Raw genomic sequence first — 24038 nt, forward strand, 5'->3', positions numbered from 1 at the left:
ATCCAGAATCTATAGCAAACTTATTTAACTCAACAAGAAAAAAATAATTCAACAAGTGAAAAACTAATAACCCCATTAAAAAGTGGGCAAAGGATTTGCCCACTTTTCAAAAGACGACTAATAAGCAGCCAACAAATACATGAAAAAAATGCACAATATCGTTATTCATCAGAGAAATGCAAACCAAAACAACAATGAGATACATCTTACCCTAGTCACAATGGCCATGATTAAGAAGTCAAAAAACAACAGATGCTGGTAAGGCTGCAAAGAAAAAGGAACATTTATACCCTGCTGGACGGAATATAAATTAGATCACCTTCTATGGAAAGCAGTTTGGAAATATCTCACAGAACTTAGAAATACCATTTGACCCAGGAATGACATTACTGGGTATATATCCAAAGGAAAATAAGTCATTCTACCATTCATTGGAAACAATAAACACTAGAGGAATACCAAAGAGAGAGGTGAGCAAGAGCTGAAAATCTACCTATTTGTTGCTATCCTCACTACCTGGGTGATGGGATCATTCATACCCCAAACCTCAACATCATGAAATATACTCATTCAACAAACCTGCACATATACCCCCGACTCTAAAATAAAAGTCAAAATTATTTTTTTTTAAATTTCCACTCAAACCCCACATCTACCCTAAATGCTTTAGTATAACATACCCTTTTATTTTAGATTTGGTTTGGGTCCTGTGACAGGAAAATGTATAGGGAAAATTTCATAAATGTGCTAAACATAATACAACATTTCATCTGCAAATTTCAGGACTTTTAAATTTTCATAATGTCTGTCTGACCTTTTCTGGTTTTCTTCAAGATTCCCATTTACCAAAACCAAAAGACAATAGGTAGAATTACGTGGTTTTTCTGTCAGTAATGATAGTAGATAACAAAGTCGCCAGCATGAGTCAGCCTGGCTCACTGATGGAGCTGAGTGGAGGACTTCTCACTGCGTCTTCTTCTTGTACTTTGGCTCCAGTGGCCTCAAGATCTTCATGAGGTCCATGCTGGAGATGACTCTGGCAAGAACAAGGATCCAGAGATGATTAAGAAACAGGACTCAGGGTCCAGTACATTTAGCCTAGTAAATAGTTGATGAGGCAAATGTCTGTAGGAAGAGTTGATCAGAGTAAAACCTAAACCATTTTTTTAAATTTATTCATTATACTTTAAGTTCTGGGGCACACATGCAGATCGTGCAGGTTTGTTGCATAGATATACACGTGCCATGGTGGTGGTTTACTGCATCCATCGCCCCATCATCTACATTAGATATTTCTCCTAATGTTATCCCTCCCCAATGCCCCCTCCTGCTGCTCTTCCTCCCCTAGCCCCCCATCCCCCAGGTCCCAGTATGTGATGTTCCCCACCCTGTGCCTGTGTGTTCTCATTGTTCAACACCCACTTATGAGTGAGAACATGCGGTGTTTGGCTTTCTGTTCTTGTGTCAGTGTGAAACCTAAACCTTTTAATAAACAAAAAAATGAGTTTGCCTGGAAAGCTGAAGTGTGATAGGTCCATTTATTATTAAAGGGAGTAAATGTAGTTTCTGTCAATTTCACTCACAGAAGAGACTAGACTCATTGTCCTGCTTCTGCTTAACATTCCTGCAAGATTCCACTATTAGTTTTCTAAAAAAAAACACGATCAAGGAGTAGCCAGCTTTTCCAGCGTCAGAGCCTTGTAAATGGCAATGTGTATAATGAACTGGCATTTATTTTTAATGAATGTTATCTTCTTTCTGCCTTCACAAACATACAATTTATTTAAGATGTTTGAAGTTGATTAATCCTATGTATCTTCATAAATAGGGAAGGTAACACTATCTCCATTTCAGGTTAAAGCATTGCTTCGTGATTCTTTTAAATCAGTGATGAATGATTTAATAATGATCACAACTGCTGAACCATAGAGTGGAAATTCAGTAACACAGAGTCAGAGGAAACACACTCACAGTTGGTATCAGGAAACACAAAGAATTATTTTCCTGCATCTGAAAATTCTAGTAAGATTTTAGAGTTATCTTAAAGCAATTTTTAATTGTTCTGTGAAAAGTTTTTATTCTTCATATGAAAACAATGTGTAAAGCATTTTATTATAGTGCCTACACATCGCGCCAGTTCTGGTGACTACAGCATGGTGTTTCTATTTCAACGCTGTAGCTCAATATTTCCTGTTTCCCATTTGTCTGTTGATTTGTAACTGAATAATTATTGGATAGGTAGTAGATAGGACAAAATGAGATGCACTATCAAATCATATTCACACATTTTTTCTAAATGCAATATGCCTTGGGGTTATTGAGGAACAAAAGATTCTGAATTAATTTAGTTTGTCACTGATTACAAAAACAATTGGAATTTGCAAAGGTGATTTCTCTTAATTAAACATGAGTTAATATATCCCCCTACCAAAAGGAATCCTATCATAGGAAGCTGCAATATGCTTGGGGGTTGATATCTAGAGAGACCAAGTTTAGTTAAAATTGAATTAATTGTATAATCTGTGTATTTTATTATTTGCAAGATACACCCAATGCTGATAAGAATAATAAAACTAAGGATAAACCCTCTAAATGCTTAAAAACTTAGGAAAACAAAATTCATGTAGAGGAAGTACTGAAGTCCTAGAACATAGAAGTGTGCAAAGGTGTGTGTATGTGTGTGCATGTATCTCACTTTGAACAATGCCTCTGTGTCTGTGTGTGTGTGTGTGTGTGTACACAGCTCAAAGTGCTTCTCTGAACACCAGAGGAGGTAGGTGAGACATTTAGAAAAGAGATTTGTGCATTTGCTGAAACTTTAATTAAAAATAGAAGATGCAAACAAGTAAAATTGTGTAGCTAGAATAACTCTCAAGTTATTTTATAATTGTATTAATTGACGTGTAAATGTTATTCTGTTCCCATGTATGTCTACATAAGTTTCAGCCAGAGAAAATTTATCTTGCAGATCAAGCAGATAAGGGTATTGGCTGGTAAGGGAGTTATTGACTCCATTTATGGAAGCCTTTTATATTTCTGAGGCATCAGAGCTAAAAAAAAAAAAAAGCACATTTGCATATGTGTCTTCACTTACACAAAATAATTGAAAATTATATCTAAAATAATAAACTCTTCAGAATTTCAGAAGCTGATTTACAATCATCCCAGTAAAATGTGAATGTGCCAGATAATATTTTTGTTTCTGGGGAATTACCAGAAAAACTTGGACTCTTCTAACAGAAAATAAAGAGTGATTTTTATTAACTTTTTAGCTTTGGATAACTCAGGTAGAAATCGTAATACACACCAGTGTCTTCTCCCATCTTGCTCCTGAGTACAAGGATTGTAGGGATTTGACTCCACTCCACAGCACTGAAGGTTGCAGACGTTTCAGACATAATTTCATCTCCCTTCCTATACACAGCCAATCCTATCTCATACCACCATCACCCGAATAGGTAGAAATCTGACAGTGATGCAATTTCTCTGTTATGTTGTTTTTGACTCTACTACTTTCCTCCTTCTAAAGACATAACAACAATAATTCCTTGTCTATCACCAACTTTATCTCATTGATTTATGCATGCTCAATTTTTTTAACCAACTTAAAATCTGCTAAGCCTGACAGACTACCCTATTTAAAGATTTTAGAGATTTTTGCCTAAAAAAAAAAAAAAAAGACTTTCACACCACCACAGAATGAAATAGAAATCACCTTTATCTCTATCAAATAAATTTGGATTTCCTAAAAAGCCTCCTAAAAATTGGTAGAAAAAACAAAAGATACCTGTATTTGAAGCAGCATTATTTTAGCTTTTTAAAATCCTGAATGGAAGGAAGTAAATCTGTTTTAGAAACCTCTTGATTTTGTATGGATCAAGTAGATGAAATCAGAAATTGGTTTCAAACTAGATGAAATAAATTTTTTTCTTTTTATTTAGTTATTTTTAGAAACGGGCTCTCTCTGTCACCCAGGCTGGAGTGTAGAAGTGATCACAGTTCACTATAACTGTGGAATCCTGGGCTCGAGCAATCCTCTTGCCTTAGCCTCCTGAGCAGCTGGTACTACAGGTGTGCGCCACCATTCTGGGCACATTTTTCAGAGAAATTTTGTTAGGGTCTTACTATGTTGCCCAGGCTGGTCTCAAACTCCTGGACTCAAGCAATCTTTCCTCCTTGACCTCCCAAAGTGCTGAAATTGCAGGCGTGAACCACCGCACCCAGCCTGCCAAAGACATTTATAAGATATCACCCCACATTCAAGATCACACATTAGTTCCAGAGATTTTTTGCTAGATTGTAAACAAGATTGAGAATAGAAGTAAATTGTCTTTTCACACTAATGTATTCACATCCCCATACATCCCCTCCAAAGCACTACTCTTAGTAGTAGGCATTCAATAAATATTTTTAAATGAATAAATGATGTTTGTAAATATGAGCTCAGCCTTACTGTTATCACTAAGAGAAAAAAATATATTTCTGGCATACGTCTTCCTTAACCCACATTATCCTCCAATTGTTAGTTCCACATAGAAAATAGACCTCTCAAAAGGATATTGACTTATTTAGTGGCCTGGTCAGGTACTTAGTGTTTATAATGCATATACCATTGTTCAACATAGTCTGCTCAGTTTCATTATAGACATATCCATCAAGCTTTCTAAAAAATTATTTTTTAACAGTAAAACATGATATTACCTTTCCTCTAGAGCTTGATTTATTTAAACTTGGAGGGACACGAAAAAAATACAATCAAAGAGAAAGTAAGATTTTTTTTCTTCTGGTTCCTGTCCTTTTATGCTTCTCTCTGCATTTTTAGTGCTAAAACTTCTTTTTGTGAAGAGACCTCTAGAAGTCCAGATTGCTTGAGAGGGTCAGATTGATATCTATACTGTCCTAATGCTGATTGACCTTCTAGGATGAAAGGGGTTTCACAAATAAATATTATAATCACAAGCAAAGCAAATACTACCAGATTGATTTCCCCAACCATTTTAACAGTATTACATCCTTTTCAGTTCCCAGTTTCTATATTCAATGCATATACTTGCTTTTCGCATACTTTTGCATTTTCCCCAGGGACTTCCAAATTGAAGAAGTCAGCTAAGGGGTTCACACATCTACTGTAGCCAGGTTTTAGTGGTAGGTAGCATTATGGACCTCCAAAGACAGGCCTGTCCCATCCCCAGACCTGTTAATGTGTTATCTTATATAGAACAAGGGATTTTGCAGCATTATAATTAGGTTATAATTAATACCCTAGAATGGGGAAATTGTCCTAGATTATTCCAAGGATCTCAATATAATATTTTTAAATTGATAAATGATAATAATGATAATTGTATTGCATTTATAGAGTAAAATGTGATCTTTTCATATATGTATATAATAAGGAGTTATTAAATATATCTCATCACTTACTTGACATTTATTGCTATGACACCTTTGACATTTAATCTTTTGGTTATTTTGAAATACACAGTACATTATTATTGACTATGATCACCCCACTGTGCAACAGATAACTAAACCTCCTGTCTAGCTGAAACTGGGTATCCTTTCAACAGTAACCCACATTTTCTCACTCCTCCCCACCCAAGCGTCCCATCCCAGGCTCTGGTAACTACCATTCTATTCTACACTTATATGGATGAATCTGTTTTTAGATTCCACATATAAATGAGATCATGTAGTATTTATCTTTCTGTGTATGGCTTATTTCCCTAGCATAATGTCTGCTATATTCATCCATCTTGTCTCAAATGACAGAATTTCATCTTTTTAAAGGATAAGTAATATTTCATTTTCTGTACTGTATTTTGTGTATCCAACTATTGATGGAGAAGTTGATTCTATATCTTGGCTACTGTGAATAACACTGCAATGAACATGGGAGTGCAGATATCACTTTGGTATACTTAACATTTTTGCTTATAATATCCAGTAGTGGGATTGCTAGATTATATGACAGTTCTAATTTTAGTTTTTTGAGAAACTTCTGTACTGGTTTCCATAATGGCTGAATCATTTACATTACCACCAGTAATGTACAAGCATTCTCTTTTCTCTATATCATCTCCAGTGGTTATTTTTCCTCTTTTTTATAAAATCCATTCTAACAAGTATGAATAGATATCTCATTGTGGTTTTAAATTGTGTTTTCCCAATGATTAGTTTATTTTTAATTAACTTGTTGGCCATTTGGATGATTTCTTTTGAGAAGTGTTTGTTTAGATCCTTTGCCCACTTTTAAATTGGGTTATTTGTTTTCTTGCTATTGAGTTATTTCGATTTCTTGTATATTTTGTATATTAAACCCTTACCAGTTATATGAGCTATCTGAAAAGGAAGTTAAGAAAATGATCCCATTTATAATAGCAACAGAAAAAAATAAAAGCTTAGATGTAAATTTAAATAAGAAGGTAAAAATACCTATATACTGAAAACTATAAAATACTGGTGAATGAAATTGAAGAAAACACAAATAAATGGAAAAGTATTCCATGTTCATGTGCTGAAAGAATTAATATTGTTAAAATATCCATTCTACCAAAAATAATCTACAGATTCAATGCAATCCCTATAAAAATTTCAAGGTCATTTTTCAAAAGTGGAAAAATCATTTCTAAAATTCTATGGAACCAAATATACCCCAGGTAACTACAGTAATCTTGAGCAAAAAGAACAAAGCTGAAGCCATCATACTACCTGGCTTCAAAATATATTATAAAAGTGATTATAATTAAAACAGCATAGTACTGGCATAGAAACAGACACATCAACCAATGGAACAGGACAGAAAGCTCGGTAATAAACTCATGCCCTCATGGTCAATTGATTTTTTACAAAAGTGCCAAGAACTCATAATGAAGAAAAAACACTCTATTTAATAAGTGATTCTAGGAAAACCAGTTATCCACATTTAGAAGAAAATGAAATTAGACCCTTACCTTAAACTATACCCATCCCCACAAAAAAACTCAAAATGATTAGAGACCTTAAAGTAGGCTGTAAAACTACTAGAAGAAAACATATGGGAAAAGCTCCATGATGTTGGTTTGGACAAGGATTCTTTGGATGTAACCCCAAAATTTCAAGCAACAAAAGCACAAATGGACAAATGGGATTGCACCAAATTAAGAAGCTTCTGCACAGCAAAAGAAATGATGAACAAAGTGAAGAGACAACTCATGCAATGAGAAAAATATTTGCAAACCATGGGTCTTTACAAATGAAAGAGGGAGGCAGTAGAGTGAGTGAGTCATGCAGATGAGACAGAATTCAGCCAGCTGTTGGTCATTGCTGACTTTGGGGTTTAAAGGGGGCTCAGAGGCAAGAAATACAGATGACCTCTAGAAGCTGGAAAAGGCAAGGGAATGGATTATCCCCTAGAGTTTCCAGAAAAACAGTATTCTACTGACATCTTTTTTTTTTTTTTTTTTTTTTGAGACAAAGTCTCGTTTGGTCACCCAGGCTGGAGTGCAGTGATATGATGTTGGCTCACTACAACCTCCAGCTCACGGGCTCAAGCGATTCTCCTACCTGAGCTTCTCAAGTAGCTGGGACTACAGGTGCGTGCCACCACACCTGGCTAATTTTTATATTTTTAGTAAAGATGGGGTTTCACCTTGTTGGCCAGGCTGGTCTTGAACTCCTGACCTCAAGTGATCAGCCCACCTCGGCCTCCCAAAGTGCTGGAATTACAGGAGTGAGTCACCATGCCTGGCCCCTGCTGACATCTTGATTTTGGCCCAGAGAAATTTATGTTAAACTTTTGACTTCTAGAACTGTAAGGTAATAAATTTATGCTTTTTAAATGACTAAATTTGTGATTATTTACCACAGCAATAATAGGGAACTAATAGAGTGCTTTTTCATGCCTTTTTTCTCATCTATAATAAGAGAGCTATCTCCTCTGAAGGGAACTTCTGCTGTTAAGAGGGAGTGCTTTTCACTGCAACCTCACTGCTCTCTTTTGCTGGTGTATGTACCAATATATAATCCTTCCACACAAATGAAATGCCATGCAAGAAGTAAAATAGTTTGAGAACTAGACCATTTGTCAGTAGGATCCAAAACTTTATACCAAGAATCCTAAATCCTATAACTAAGAAGTGACTTGGGGCACTTCCCAGCTTCATTATAAAAGGTTATTTGCATGACAAATTAACACGGTAGTAACAGTAGCTGCCAGTGCAAAAGCTAAACCATGAACTTAAATGCCACAAACATACAGGTTATTGGCCTGACTGCTCGGACAGGGCAACTTTGGCCTGAAATATTTTTTGGCAACTGAACATATTTGCATTTCGGCCTTGAGCTATTTAAATATTTTAGAATTCCATTATTTATAGAAAGTATAATGGGGGAACTCTCCAGAGTTACTGAAGGTTAAACCAGATAAAAAAGGAAAGCATCCACAGAATAAAATAACTCCCTAGATATCTTCTATACACATGTCCAACCAAAAAGGACAATTTATTTCTGCAGATGGTAGGGATTTCAGATTCCTTCAGAAATTTTCAGATTAACCACTTATATTTAGGAGTCTTAATTAAGCTATAGGTTATCAATTATGACAAAACATGAAATCAGGGTAAAAGAAAAACATTATTTTTTACCCAAGAATAGAGTGGATCCTCACCCCATTGCCTCATGAGATAAAATGTTAATTCTTTTTGACTTCAACATTATCAGATGTTGATAGTTGGGCCTTAATGGGAACACTTTGTTTTGTTGTTCTATATTAGTTTCTGTGATACAAAATACTATACATTAGAGTTTAATGTGATCTGCCTGAAGTCCAGACGAAAAAAGATTAAGGCAAAAGACAAGAATGAGAAAGACTTCCTGGTCAAAGGAGCTTGTTTCATTTTGGTGGCTGTCCCCATTTGGCCTCCCATAAATTCACTGCCAGGTCTATTGTGGGCAGAAACAATGAGCCTGGGCAATTGATGAATCACGGCATCCACAACACTCCACAAATCGTACTCCCATTACCCAATGAGGAAGCACCGTCTACAAAGGGCCACTGTGGCTCTGTGCCCTCCCGTTCACTTACCTTCATGCTCCACATCTGAAAGGAAGTTTGGAAGGAATAATGCCCGTTTTTCCTACCAATTACATTGTATGCAACCATAAATCATCAAAGAACCACTGTCCAGACCTAGAACATATTTGGACATCACTAGAAATTTAAAAAGAAATAGTCTTATCATGTTGGATTTATTTTAGTGTTAATATAAAGGCAGATGTCCAAAATTAGGGATCCTTTCAATGCTTTCCTGTTTCCAGTTCTCTTGGTCCTACATTGGCTCTGTGTTTTACAAATCTTTTTCATAATATAGATTCGTTGACCTGCTGGATAATTGATTTAAAAAAATATTGTAGCTAACAGAGTTGACTCCTTGCCCTGTTTTTATCAAATGTGCTTCCCCCAACTCTCATCAATCTTTCCCCAAACAAGAAGTTTAACAAAGAGGGAGTAGGGGCTTCTCCTGCTCACTTGCCCCCACCATCTCACAGGACCTGAATATGAGTCCTGTCCAGGAGGAGTGGTAAACTAGAACAGAGGGAAATAGTACCCACAGTGAATGACAAAAGAGGATTGGGTCAGGATTAAAAACTCCAAATAACTGATGTAGCATATACATTTATTACTTTAGCTTATCACAGTTATCCCAGAAGATTTGAAATAAAATCAGATAAAAGAGTTTCGAAAAGACATTCACATAATAGGCCACACAGACATGCAGACTGCTGACCAGGCACAAAATTCTGGCAGGCAGGACTGGGAGCAAAAGGAAACTGGCATTATTTAAGCAAGGACTGAACAGTGTATTCAGAAAAGAAGAAAAAAATAAATGGCCTAGGAAAAAGACAAGCTTTCTTCTGACCAATCCTTTTTGTTCACCACACACCCAACCTACAAGCAGATTCAATATAATTTTACTAAATACAACATTCACCCTGTTTTCTGTATTCTATTGGTTTATTTAATAAAAACAAACCTGCTTTGTGATTCTTAGCTACATAGAACTAACCAGAGGCCCCAGTCTTTTTAGAAGTTATACAGTTAATTCAGAATGTCAAGTTTCTAAAACTTGATTGCTACCCACTAGATAGAAATATCTCAATAAGTGCTTGAATTTTTAAAAATTTATATATGATCACACAGCTATCAGAGCGGAATAAAGATCAAAAACACTAACATAACATGTAGAGGGCAGAAAAGAAAGCCCATGTGTTTTCAGTCCAGTAAATGATGAATGTATAACAGAGAGGTAGAAACTAAAATCTTTGACAGAAGAATTTTCTTTTTTCAAAGTTAAAAGGAAGTTTAATTGCCTTTTTAAAAAATAGAATCTTTTTTTTCCAGTTAATTTTTATTTATTTATAAGTTTTATTTTAAGTTCAGGGGTACATGTGCAGGATGTGCAGGTTTGTTACATATGTAAATATGTGCCATCATGGTTTTCTGTACAGATTATCCTGTCACCCAGGTATTAGGCCCAGCATTCATTAGCTATTCTTCCTGATGTTCTCCCTCCTCTCATCCCCCAACAGGCACCATGTGTGTTGTTCTCCCCCTCGTGATTATGTGTTCTCATCATTCAGCTCCCACTTATAAGTCAGAACATGCAGTATTTGGTTTTTGGTTTCTGCATTAGTTTGCTAAGGATAATGACCTCCAGTTCCATACATGTTCATGCAAATAACATGACCTCATCCCTTTTTAAGGCTGCATATTGTTCTGTGATATATATGTACCACATCTTCTTTATCCAGTCTATCATTGATAGGCATGGTATTAATCTGTTTTCATACTGCAAATAAAGACATACCCAAGACTGGGTAATTTATAAAGAAAAGAGGTTTAATTGACTCACAGTTCCACATGGCTGAGGAGGCCTCACAATTATGACAGAAGGCGAATGAGGAGCAAAGTCACATCTTACATAGTGGCAGGCAAGAGAGCTTGTACAGGGTAACTGCCATTTATAAAACCACCAGACCTTCTGAGACTTTTTCACTACCATGAGAACAGTATGGCAGAAACTGCCTCCATGATTCAATTATCTCCACCTGGCCCTGCCCTTGATATCTGGGGATTATGACAATTCAAGGTAAGATTTGGGAAGGGACACAGCCAAACCATCTCAGGCATTTAGATTGATTCCGTGCCTTTGCCATTGTGAATAGTGCTGCAATGAAGATACACATGCATGTATCTTTATAAAAGAATGACTTATATTCCTTTGGGTATATACCCAGTAATTGGATTGCTGGGCCAAATGGTATTTCTACTGCTAAGTCTTTGGGAAATCACCACATTGTCTTCCACAATGGTTGAGCTAATTTACACTCCCACTAACAGTGTAAAAGTGTTCCTTTTTCCCACAACCTCACCAGCATTTGTTTTTTGACTTCTTAAGTAGCCATTATGATTGGCATGAGATGGCATTTCATTGTGGTTTTGATTTGCATTTCTCTAATGGTCAGTGATGTTGAACTCTTTTTCATATGATTGTTGGCCACATGTATGTCTTCCTTTGAGAAGTCTCTGTTCATGTTCTTTGCCCACTTTTTAATGGGATCGTTTGGTTTTCTCCTATAAATTTAAGTTATTTATAGATGCTGGATATTAGACCTTTGTCAGATGGATAGAGTGCAAAAAATTTTCTCCCACTCTGTAGGTTGTGTTCACTCTGTTGATAGTTTGTTTTGCTGTGCAGAAGCGCTTTAGTTTGATCAGATCCCATTGGTCAATTTTTGCTTTTGTTGCAGTCGCTTTTAGCATCTTCATCATGAAACTTTGCCCATGCATATGTCCTTAATGGCATTGTCTAGGTTCTCTTCTATAGTTTTTTTTGTTTTGGGGTTTACATTTAAGTCTTTAATCCATCTTGAGTTGATTTTGTGTACAGTGTAAGGAAATAATACACTTTTAATTTTCTGCATATGGCTAACCAGTTCTCCTAGCATCATTTACCAAATAGAGAATCTTTTCCCCATAGCTGGTTTTTGTGAGGTTTGTCAAAGATCAGATGGTTGTAGGTGTGTGGCCTTATTTCTGGGTTATCTATTCTGTTCATTTGATCTATGTGTCTGCTCTTGTGCTGCTACCATGCTGTTTTGGTTACTGTAGCCTTATAGTATAGTTTGAAATTGGATAACGTGATGCCTCCAGCTTTGTTCTTTTTGCTTAGGATTGCATTGGTTATTTTGGCTCTTTTCTGGTTCTATGAAGTTTAAAATATTTTTTTTTCTAATTCTGTGAAGAATGTCAATGGTAGTTTAACGGGAGTAGTAATTGAATCTGTAAATTGCTTTGGGCAATATGGCCATTTTCATGATATTGATTCTTTCTATACATGAGCATGGTATGTTTTTCCATTTGTTTGTGTCTTCTCTGATTTCTTTGAACAGTGGTTTGTAGTTCTCCTTAAAAGGTCCTTCACTTCTCTTGTTAGCTGTTTTCCTAGGTATTTTATTCTTTTTGTGGCAATTGTGAAATGGGAGTTCATTTGTGATTTGGATCTCAGCTTGGCTGTTGTGGGTGTATAGGAATGTTAGCAATTTTTTCACATTGATTTTCTATCCTGAGAAATTGCCGAAGTTGCTTATTAGCTTAAGAAGCTTTTGGAGGTGATGGGATTTTCTAGACATAGGATCATGTCATCTGCAAAAAAGAATAGTTTGACTTTCTCTTTCCCTATTTGAGTACACTTTATTTTTTTCTCTTGCCTCATTGCCAGGTCCAGAACTTCCAATACTATGTTGAATAGGAATGGTGAGAGAGGGCAAACTTGACGTGTGCCAGTTTTCAAGGGGAAGGCTTCCAGGTTTTGCCCATTCACTATGTCATACATGGCTCTTATTATTTTGAGGTATGTTCCTTCAATACCTAGTTTATTGGGAGTATTTAATATGAAGGGATGTTGAATTTTATCAAAGGTCTTTTCCAAATCTATTGAGATAATCATGTGGTTTTTGTCTTCAGTTCTGTTTATGTGATGAGTCACATTTATTGTTTTGTGCATGGTGAACCAGCCGTGCATCTTACAGATGAAGCATACTTGATTGTGGTAGATAAGCTATTCAATGTGCTGCTGGATTCAGTTTGCCAGTATTTTGTTGAGTATTTTTGCATCAATGTTCATCCAAGATATTGGCCTAAAGTTTTGTTGTTGTTGTTGTTGTTGTATCTCTACCAGGTTTTGGTATCAGGGTGATGCTGACCTCAGAGTTTGAGTTAGGGAGGAGTCCCTCCTTTTCCATTTTTTGGAATAGTTTCAGTGGGAATGGTACCAGCTATTCTCTGCACCTTTGGTATAATACAGATGTGAATCCATCTGGTCCTGGGCTTTTTTTTTTTTTTGGTTGGTAGGCTGTTTAATACTGCCTCAGTTTCAGAACTCTCTATTGATCTATTCAGGGATTCAATTTCTTCCTGATTCAGGCTTGGGAAGGCATATGTGCCAGGAATTTATCCATTTCTCCTAGATTTTCCAGCTTATGTGCATAGAAGTGTTCATAGTATTCTCTGATGGTTGTTTGTATGTCTGTGGGGTGAGTGGTAATATTATTTCTAATTGCATTTATTTGAATCTTCTCTGTTTTCTTCTTCATTAATCTAGCTAACAGTCTATCTATTTTATTAAATTTTCTCCAAAAAAGCAGCTTCTGGATTCATTGATTTTTGAAGAGTTTTTTTGTGTCTCTGTCTTCTTGAATTCAGCTCTGATCTTGGTTATTTCTGCTAGCTGTCAAGTTTGCATGCTCTTGGTTCTCTAGTTCTTTTAACTGTGGTGTTAGGTTGTTAACTTGAGATCTATCTAGCTTTCTGATGTGGGCATTTAGTGCCATAAATTTCCCTCTTAACACTGCTTTAGCTGCATCCCAGACATTCTGGTACGTTGTATCTTTGTTCTCAGTAGTTTCAAAGAACTGCTTGATTTCTGCAATGATTTCATTATTTACCCAAAAGTCATTCAGGAGCAGGCTGTTCAATTTCAGTGTCATTGTATGGTTTTGTGTGAATTTCTTAATTTTGAGTTCTAATACTATGGTCCAAGAGATTGTTGCTTAGGATTTCAGTTATTTTACATTTGCTGAGGAGTGTTTTACTTATGAATATGTCTTCAATTTTAGAGTAAGTGCCATGTGGTGATGAGAAGAATATATATTCTTTTGTTTGGGTTGGAGAGTTCCATAGTTATCTATCAGGTCAACTCGATCCAGAGCTGAGTTCAGACCCTGCATATCTTTGTTAATTTTCTTTCCCAATGATCTGCCTAAATTGTCAATGGGGTATTAAATTCTTCCACTCTTATTGTGTAGCAGTCTAAGTCTCTTTTAAAGTCTCTAAGAACTTGCTTTATAAATCTGGGTGCTCCTGTATTGGGTGCATATATATTTAAGATAGTTAGCTCTTCTTGTTGGATTGAAACCTTTACCATTATGTAATGCCCTTTTTTAGGTCTTTTTGATCTCTGTTGGTTTACAGTCTGACTTATCAGAAACTTGGATTGCAACCCCTGCTTTCTTCTGTTCTCCACTTACTTGGTAAATTTTCCTCTATCCCTTTATTTTGAGCCTCTGTGTGTCTTTGCATGTGAGATGGCTCTCTTGAAGAGAGCATACAGATGGATCTTGATTCTTTACCCAGATCACCATTCTGTGTCTTAATTGGGGCATGTAGTCCATTTACATTTAAAGTCAGCATTGTTATGTGTGAATTTCATCCTGTCATCATGATGTTAGCTGGTTATTTTGCAGACTTGTTTATGTGGTTGCTTCATAGTGTCACTAGTCTGTGTACTTCAGTGTGTTTTTGTAATGGCTGGTAACAGTTTTTTCCTTTTCATATTTAGTGTTTCCTTCAGAAGCTCTTGTAAGGCAGAACTTTAACACTCTACTGACATATTAGGCAAATCATTGAGACAGCATTTGCCTGTCTGAAAAGGATCTTATTTCTCCTTCACTTATGAAGCTTAGTTTGGCTGGATATAAAATTTTGAGTTGGAAATTCCTTTCTTTTCTTTTTTGTTTTGTTTTAGTACCAACTTAGGGCTCTTTATTCCGGCAGTAAACGAAGGAACAGCAAAGTGGGAGGGCTACACCATCACCATGGCAACAGTAAACCTCAAAAACATAGAGTCATCCAACTTCTGTCACGCAGACTCTTCCTAGCTCAGGAGAAACACATTTTAACTGGCTGAGAACAAGGCCAGGCAGCCTGGCCATAGTGTGGAAGGGAAGCTGGACATACAGCCTCTGGTCAGTCCTAGAAGTGCTTGGTGATGGCTTCCAGCAGCTCCTGCTTCTTCAGCCAACTCTTCAGCACGTATGCCTGGCAGGCCTCTTTCAGCATGGGCACAGTGAACTTGCCTAGTGTGCCCTTGCTGATGTGGATCTTCAGCTCCTCTTCTGAATACTCCACCTTGGTTTTTGCTTCTGGAACCCTTATTATTGTGTTTTATCTTGGTAACTTTCCCTTCAGTATTGTAATCTGGTGGGTAAACAAGCTCCTTAAGCTCATTCACCAGGGACCTCAGTCTTTTATTCATTGCTTCAGTCTTGGGCAATGTTAGGTTCACTGCTTGTTCAGCCTCCATCGAATCCAAAACCAAGGCCTCCAGGTTCTTGAAGTGCTGCTGCAGCACAAGGTTCTCAAAGCTGTCAATTCTGCATGTGAAACAGAGCTTTGGAATAATAGCCTTCATCTTATCCACCTGCTCTGGTGTTGCCATGGCTTTTTCAGTAAAGGGCATCTTCCTTTTAACATCAGCAAAGGGTAAAAAGACCAGCTGGAAGCCTGGAGGAGTCATCTGAATTTTCTGGTCATCCAACTCCTCTTCCTATGGCACCAAAGCCACAAAATATGAGGGGGGATGTTCCTGCAGGGTGTTTATCTGCACAATGCTACAACCTCCTTCTCCAAACACTTTATGAGCAAAGCACTGAAGAAGGTTGAGCTCCCAATCACCAGAGACTCCTCAAGGTACATGAACAGGGAGAGCCTCAGGTAATGGTGCTTCTTCAGCAATACCAAGGGCTTGAAACCCATGAGCATCAAACCTGGATTATCAAACCAGTTTAGCTCTTGTGTTTCCTCTTTCTCCAGTATAATCTGAGATTCCCATAAGTTCTGAGACCTCTTGGTATCACTAGGCAGAAGCAAACTGCCTGTATTTGTATTAAATGTGTGAGTCTTGGTTTTTGCTAGTTCATTTGTTTCCTGATAGAGCTTTATCGGATGAGGCTTCAGAGCCTTCTGGACCAGATTATAAATTCCTACAGAGATCACTATATCTTTGTTGAGCTTCAGCTTTAACCTATTGAGTGCTTACTTCTTGGTCTCCTTGGCATGAACTCTGTGCAACAGGTCTTCTAGCTTGCTGGATTCCTCAAAGTGAAACCTAAGGTCTTCATCCTCTGCTATGCTACTGGTATATCTGTAGAACAAGGATATGTCAAAGCCCCCAGGTTTCTTCAGGTACATCAAGTCAAGGAAGATGCCTGTCTCTCAGAGATCATTGGCTTTGGTCCTGGCCTGGCTGGCTTTGGCACTGTCATTGCCATGGGGTTTGTATTCATTGGTGAACAGGGTGATCCTTTTATGACTCATCTTGAACTGGACATCACTAAAGAGGTTGGCACAGACCCACAGCACTTCACTGAGTGAGTAGTCAGATTTGTGGCCCATCAAGTCTTGGAAACGTTTTTGTCCCTGCTGCCCCTTAAACTGGTCAAGCTTTAAAATTTGTTTTGTACCTGGATTATCCTACTCCTGTCAGAGGTAAATATTTTTAAAATTCACTGAATCTTTGTCTTTCTCAGTATCATAGAACATCACTGTCAAGAGATCCCAATCACTGCTTATAATCTTACTGATCTACACACTTTGGATACACTGAATGCTCATGTCAAAATGAGTCAACTTATCTTCACTCTGATAATCAAACATAGCTCTGCAGGCATCAATCAACCAAAAAAAATCATATCATCTCTTCCTGAATATTTATAGTCTCCACTTGCTTCAAGATTCTCTTTTTGTTCTTCTGCTCCTTCATCTCCCACGGTTTTGTAATATGACTCCCACCCTGACATGCTGGCTACTGCTCACTTTGGTGCAGGGAAGCTACCAACTTGGACCAAAAACTCTTTTATTTAACAATGTTGAATATTGGCCCCCAATCTCTTCTGGTTGTAGAGTTTCTGCTGAGAGGTTTACTGTTATTTTCATGGGCTTCCCTTTGTAGGTGACCTGGCCTTTCTCTTTGGCTGATCTTAACATTTTTAATTTTATTTCCACCATAGAGAATCTGATGATTATGTGTCTTGGGGATGATCTTTTTATGGAGTATCTTACTGGAGTTCTCTGCATTTCCTGAATTTGAATGTTAGCCTGTCTTGCCAGGTTGAGTAAGTTCTCCTGGATGATATCCTGAAGTATGTTCTCCAAATTGGTTCCATTCTCCCCATCTTTCACCTACCCCAATCAGTCATAGATTTGGTCTCTACATAATCCCTTCGTTCTTGGAGGTTTTGTTCACTCCCTTACATTATTTTTTATCTATTCTTGTCTGCCAGTCTTATTTCGGGAAGACAGTCTTCAAGCTCTGAAATTCTTTCTTCTATTTGGTCTATTCTGCTATTAATACTTGTGATTGCACTGTAAAGTTCTTGTGTTTTTCAGTTCTATCATGTTCTGCTCTAAACTGGCTATTTGGCTGTCAGCTTCTGCATTGTTTTATTACGATTTTTAGATTCTTTGTATTGGGTTACAACATGCTCCTTTAGCACACTGAAGTTCATTTTTATCCACATTCTGAAGCCTACTCCTGTCATTTAGCATCTCAGCCTCAGCCCAGTTTTAAGACCTTGCTGTAGAAGCATTGCAGTTATCTAGAAGAAAGGGGGCACTCTGGCTTTTTGAGTTTTCAACATTTTTTAGTTGATTCTTTCTCCTCTTTGTAGGCCTATCTACCTTTGATCTTTGAGGTTGCTAACCTTTAGATGAGGTTCTCACAGGGTTTTTTCTTGTTCTTGTTGTTTTCTGTTTATTTTTTGTTTCTGTTTTAACAGTCTGACCGCTGTTCCATAGGGCTGCTGTGGTTTGCTGGGGGTCTGCTCCATACCCTAGTTGCCTCAGTTTTTCCTGTATCTGGAGGTATCGCCAGTGAAGCCTGCAAAACAGCAAAGACGGCAGCCTACCCCTTCCTCTGAAAGCTCCATCCCAGGAGGGTACTGACTTGTTGCCAGGCCAAACACACTTGTAAGAGGTGGCTGGAGACCTTGTTTGGGAGGTCTCACCCATTCAGGAGGAACGTGATCTAGGAACCGCTAAAAGAAGCAGTCTGGCAGCTTTTTGAGAGAGCAGCTGTGCTGTGTTGGGGATCTCTTCAGCCTCTGATCAGTCTGGGCTCCCCAGGGCCCACAGGCTGGACTCGCTCAGATGCTTGAACAGTCGAGGTAGTAGCGTGCCCCACCCACAGGGCATTCCATCCAAGGGAGAGATCAGAGTTCTGTCCATACAGAATGTGCAGGTGGGGGTAGCTGGAAGTCCAGCTGGGAGGTCCTGTCCAATGAGGAGGAATGGCTTGAGTTCCAGCTTACAGAAGCAATCTGGCTACATTCTAGCAAAGCAGCTATACTGCACTGGGGAAACTGTTCCTCATCCAGACCATTTGGATTCTCCAAAGTCCATAGGCTGGAAAAGCTGAGTCAACCAAACAGCTGAGTCAACCAAATATGGCAGCCTGCCCCTCCCCCCCGGGCTCCATTTCTTCTCAGGCAGGCTCCACCCTGTTGCCAGGGGCTAGCTGGAATTCCAAGCCAGTAGGTGTTGTCTTATGAGGTGCCCTGGAATTGGGACCCACAGATCAATGCTGCTTGGCTCCTTGAATTCAGCCCCCTTCCTAGGGGTACATAGGGACATCTTGCGTTGCCTGGTTGCAGACACCTTTGTTGGGGATCCCAGGGCTGGAGTTGTAAAGCTCCTGGGTCTAGGTGCATGTCTGAGCAGCTTCTCTGCCAAGACTCCACACAGCCCTGTGTGTCAGACCCAAGGCCCTGGTGGTGTGGGCTCATGAGGGGATCTCCTGATCTGCAAGTTGTAAAGATCCATGAGAGAAGTGTGGTTTCCCAGGGTTGCACACTCACTCACTGCTTCTCTTGGTTGGAAGTGAGGGTTCCCTTGGCTCTGTGTCACTCCAGGTGGGCCACCACCCCACCCTGCTTTTCTTCATTCTCCATGGGCTGGGTTGTTTCCCTGATCAATCCCAATGTGGGTTGCTGGATAATTTGGTTGAAGGTGTTGTATTCACTCACCCCTTTCCATCCTCTCTGTGAGTGTCACAGACGACAGCTGCTTTTAATCGGCCATCTTGGCTCTCTCAATAGAATTCATTTTTAACACCCACTTGATTCCCTCACTACCCACCCTGTGGTTTCCAGTTCATAACCAAGCCTTATCACTTGTTAATCTCTTAAGTAACCCAGATCTACTTGTTCTACTTCGACCACCACAACCTTAGGCTGAGCTGTCATCGTCTCTTGTCTGGGCTCCTGCACCAGCCATCCTGTCTATTCTTAGTAACCCAGGTAACTTTTTCTATACTCTTATTTCAAGTAAAAAAGTACTTCTTGGAAGTAGCCCAATTTTATTTAACCAAATTAAATAAACAACATTTTAACCAAAACCAAATAAATATATACCTATATATTATGTATGTGTGTGTGTGTGTGTGTGTGTGTGTGTGTGTGTGCTTAAATTGCTTCAAAGATAATAGGCTTTTATGTTGCTATAGTTTCTTATATTCTTTGTAGTAAATCCTACAAGATTAATCACTCTGCTACCAACCCCAGTACTAAATAAGCTATTTTGGGGTCTCACTCTACTAGATTCTCATGTACAGAGATAGTGTCTGTGTCTTAGGTAGTGGTTATAGATATTGCTTCCAATGTTGCTGATTTTAGTAGCATAAAGAAAATATAGCCCAGTAAATGGAAGGGCAAAGGAGAATGAAATTTTTAATAGCTTTGCTCTCTTAGTGCTTTGTCTGTAAGAATCACTGTTGCACTTGACATTTGTTGCCATTTTGCTTTTTAATTTTGAATTGTGGAGCCAGACTGTGTCTCTGTGTTGAGGGAGGAGAAGGAGTGACCTCAGAAATGTCAGAATTATTACTAATAGTAGCATTTAAGCTTGGATAGGTGGGCAATAGTGCTTGATCAATCTGCTTAAATGCTGACTGTAGAGTAGGGACCTGAAACAATAATGAGAAGCTATATACAATTTGGAAGAGGCCAAATATGTGATAGGAAAGATGTGGCTTCTTTCAAGTACAGGCTACATGATATGGTAGCAGCAGATGTCTTAAGGAATAAGGGCAGAGTCTGAGCAGACCCAAATGTAATCTTACCTCTGTCATTTCCTACTTGTGACATCAGGCAGAGTCCTCAATCCTTCTAAGCCATCACCTTTCTTCCACGTAAAATGAAATCATACCACCCACTCAAGGGGCTGATGGAAACATAAATGAGATTGCGTATACAAAATTCTAGGCACCATAGATCCCAGTTTGCTTTTTTCTCCCTTGTTTCTGTTTTAACACTGCAGATAATTTGCACTAACAGGTGATCAAGGACTAGGTCTAAGGCTCCTTCTAAGAGACTAGCCCAACCCACAGGCCTTAAAGAGAGTTTGTAATTTACTGCAGAGAGCTTGCTCCCACTTATTCCTGCTAAACAAGTACCTGAAGAGGTCTGAACAGGCATTAGAGATAGTTGGTGGTACTTGTCCAGATGCAGTGCTGTCAGATGAATTTTTCTATCTGATGCAGATTGGTCTGAGGCCAGCTTCTTGACCTCGGGTTGCAAGTGGTGACTAGGAGCAGTTGTTCATGACAACTTGTGTTCTTGCACATGACTCACAACCAAGAATAAGATAGCCTCCAGACCATATATTCTAGAAATGAATCTAGATGTTTCTACTCAGACTAATTTTTCTCTATGGAGACACTGGAGCTTTTCTGGGACTAAGCCACCTATCTGACCTCATTTCAGGACAGGCAGAAGGCCTTATGTTGAATGCTTACTCAAGGCCTAAGGCAGCCAAGGCAAGTGGATTTAACATGCTTGGCAACTAATCTACTGGTAGTGGCTGCCTAACTAGATGTTTGTAGAATTCCCAGTCCTCTTCTGGACTCAGCATAAATTGTGTGCCTTGATCAGTTATGATGTCTCCCACAGGTACTGAGGAGGGTTAAGCCACACGTGACAGAATTGGAAACCTCATTATCTGAGAATCCTCAAAGTTCCACTTTAGTTCAATAAGGACACCGTCCATTACCCGAGAGCTGGCCTTAGCCACACATACACAGAGCATAGTGTCATGACTGAGTAACTCCTTGAGCTGCATGACAATGCCATGAACTCAATATGCAAAGACAACCTCAACATTGATCAATGCCTCAATGGGTTCCAGACCCACTAATAATTTTTAATGTCACCAGGGCTATATGACCTGCATACTATCTAGTCCCTCACAAACTTGTGATTCTGGAGACTCAGGGACTTTTCTGGCATCACTTGAAATCACGGAAAGCCAAGGTCAGCCCTGGTGCTTTTATCGTCACTTCCATCAGCCTCCCTCAGGTAGGCACATACTGGAGTAAAAAAGAAAACAAAATGTACTGTTCCTGACATGGAAATCCCAGGACTTTGAAGTATTTAGGCTTTTTAAGCCCAAAGCCCACCTGTCTTCTACCCTGCTGCCTAAGCTATTGATCTTCTGCCAGGTACATGTATTCATGATCAGTCAAAGATGTCGTCCCTTGGAGAATTTAATGAAAGAAATCTACAGAAATGCTCCATCTGCCCATCTACTGTCTTTCCTCCTTGTCAGCAGGAGATGCAAGGATGCACATCTGTGCAACAAGCACCAGGTGTTAAATAAAATCGTTATGTAAAACCGCTACCTTCCCTTGGACTCCAGGATTGCAGTATTAGCACAGGTGAACTATAGTTTTACACCAAACAAGGATTCCTGAGAACACACTACTGTCCAGAATCAGTGTTAAAAGATTCTTTTATTATTGCCACACTGATCACATATTAGGGCTGCTCAGATGTTTCTGATAATGATTCCATTCGGCTATTACATAATCTGAACGTTGGATGGTATTTTTATTCTTCCTTTCCTGACTCATCAAAAACTATACAGTACCAGCCCCACCATGAAAACACCAACCTGATACCTATGTCAGAAAGTATGTGTTTGACTTTACCTTAGTAGAATCTTAGGACACAGAGGTCCATCTATGTCCTTGGAACAAACGGAGTTGTGTATTAGAAACACCCCCATTTCTCCATCTCACCCACCTGTCTCTAATTCTCTAATTTTTATGTTTTTACTCTAAGAACTCTTTTTGCTTTGTCTTTCAAATGAAATTTTACCATGAATTCATTTGTTATTGTTGGGGTTTATTTTTTGTTTTCCAGGGCTGCCATAATGAAGTACTACAAATTAGGTGGCCTAAACAACAGAAATGTATTGTCTTACAGTTCTGGAGGTCAGATGTCTGAGAGCAAGGTGTTGGAGGATTGATTCCTCTACAGGACTATGAGGGAGAATTTGTTCCATGGTTTTCTCCTAGTTTCTGTGGTTTGACAGCAATCTTTGGCTTTTCTTGGTTTGTGAAATTATCACCCTATCTCTGTCTTGCAGTTTTCATGGTGTACTCTGTATCTGTGTGTCTGTCTCTGTGCCAAATTGCTGCTTTTTCTAAGGATTCCAGACATATTGCATTGGGATTCTCCCTAATGACCTCACTTTAATTTGATGTTTTACAAAGACCCTCTTCATAAGCACCAGGGGTTAGGACTTCAGTATTTCTGGGTGAAACACGCTTGAACCCGTAACAAATCTCAATTATAAAACATAAAAATGACACTGCTTCCCTTAAAATGGGATGGGAGACCAAAAGCCTTCTCTCTATTAGAAATCTTTCTCTTTCATTCATCTCCCTTTCTCTCTCTTGACATTTCTCTAAAATGCTCTGAGCTGCATAAAACATACTTTAAAAAATCACTGCTCCAACAAAACTGATAAGCAACAATAAAATATTTTAGCAGTTGTCAGAGGTCTAGTATCAGTTAAGTTTTGCATTTACCAATTTAATATTGACTCCAATCTTAAGGAACCAGCCTTGTGACTTATTGCACTGCAGAGGGCAGCTCGTTTAAGAGAGCACAGGAAGGCTGTAAGGGCCCCAGGGTGGGGCTGGGGAGTGGTGGTTGTAAGGGAATGCTCTCTTTTTTTTTAATTGTACTTTAAGTTCTGGGGTACATGTGCAGAACATGCAGGTTTGTTACATAGGTATACATGTGCCATGGTGGTTGGCTGCATCCATCACCCCCTTATCTACATTACATATTTCTCCTAATGCTATCCCTCCCCCAGGTCCCCCACCCCATAACAGGACAGTGTGTGTGATGTTCCCCTACCTGTATCTATGAGTTCTCATTGTTCAACTCCCACTTATGAGTGAGAACATTCATTGTTTTGTTTTCTGTTCTTGTGTTAGTTTGCTGAGAATGACAGTTTCCAGCTTCATGCATGGAACATGAACTCATCCTTCAAAGGACACGAACTCATCCTTTTTTACGGCTGCATAGTATTCCACAGTGTGCATGTGCCACATTTTCTTTATTCAGTCTATCATTGATGGGCATTTGGGTTGGTTCCAGGTCTTTACTATTGTACACAGGGCCACAATGAACATATGTGTGCATGTGCCTTTATAATAGAACACTTTATAGTCCTTTGGGTATATACCCAGTAATGGGATTGCTGGGTCAAATGGAATTTCTATTTCTAGATGCTTGAGGAATCACTACACTGTCTTCCACAATGGTTGAACTAATTTACACTCCTACCAACAGTGTAAGAGTGTTCCTATTTCTGTACATCCTCTCCAGCATCTGTTGTCTCCAGATTTTTTAATGATTGCCACTCTAACTGG

General features: G+C 38.6%; 1 protein-coding gene and 1 pseudogene across 3 annotated transcripts in view; one reads left to right on the plus strand and one right to left on the minus strand.

The window, feature by feature from the left end:
- Window positions 1-24038, plus strand: part of NKAIN3 (sodium/potassium transporting ATPase interacting 3) — a 650466-nt gene that overhangs the window by 543728 nt on the left and 82700 nt on the right. The gene's annotated exons all lie outside the window — the stretch shown is intronic.
- On the minus strand, window positions 15040-17157 carry LOC116563533 (annotated as a pseudogene).

Source organism: Sapajus apella, unplaced genomic scaffold, assembly GCF_009761245.1.
Source record: "Sapajus apella isolate SASKATOON/1434 unplaced genomic scaffold, GSC_monkey_1.0 scaffold35, whole genome shotgun sequence".
Classification (NCBI taxonomy): domain Eukaryota; kingdom Metazoa; phylum Chordata; class Mammalia; order Primates; family Cebidae; genus Sapajus; species Sapajus apella.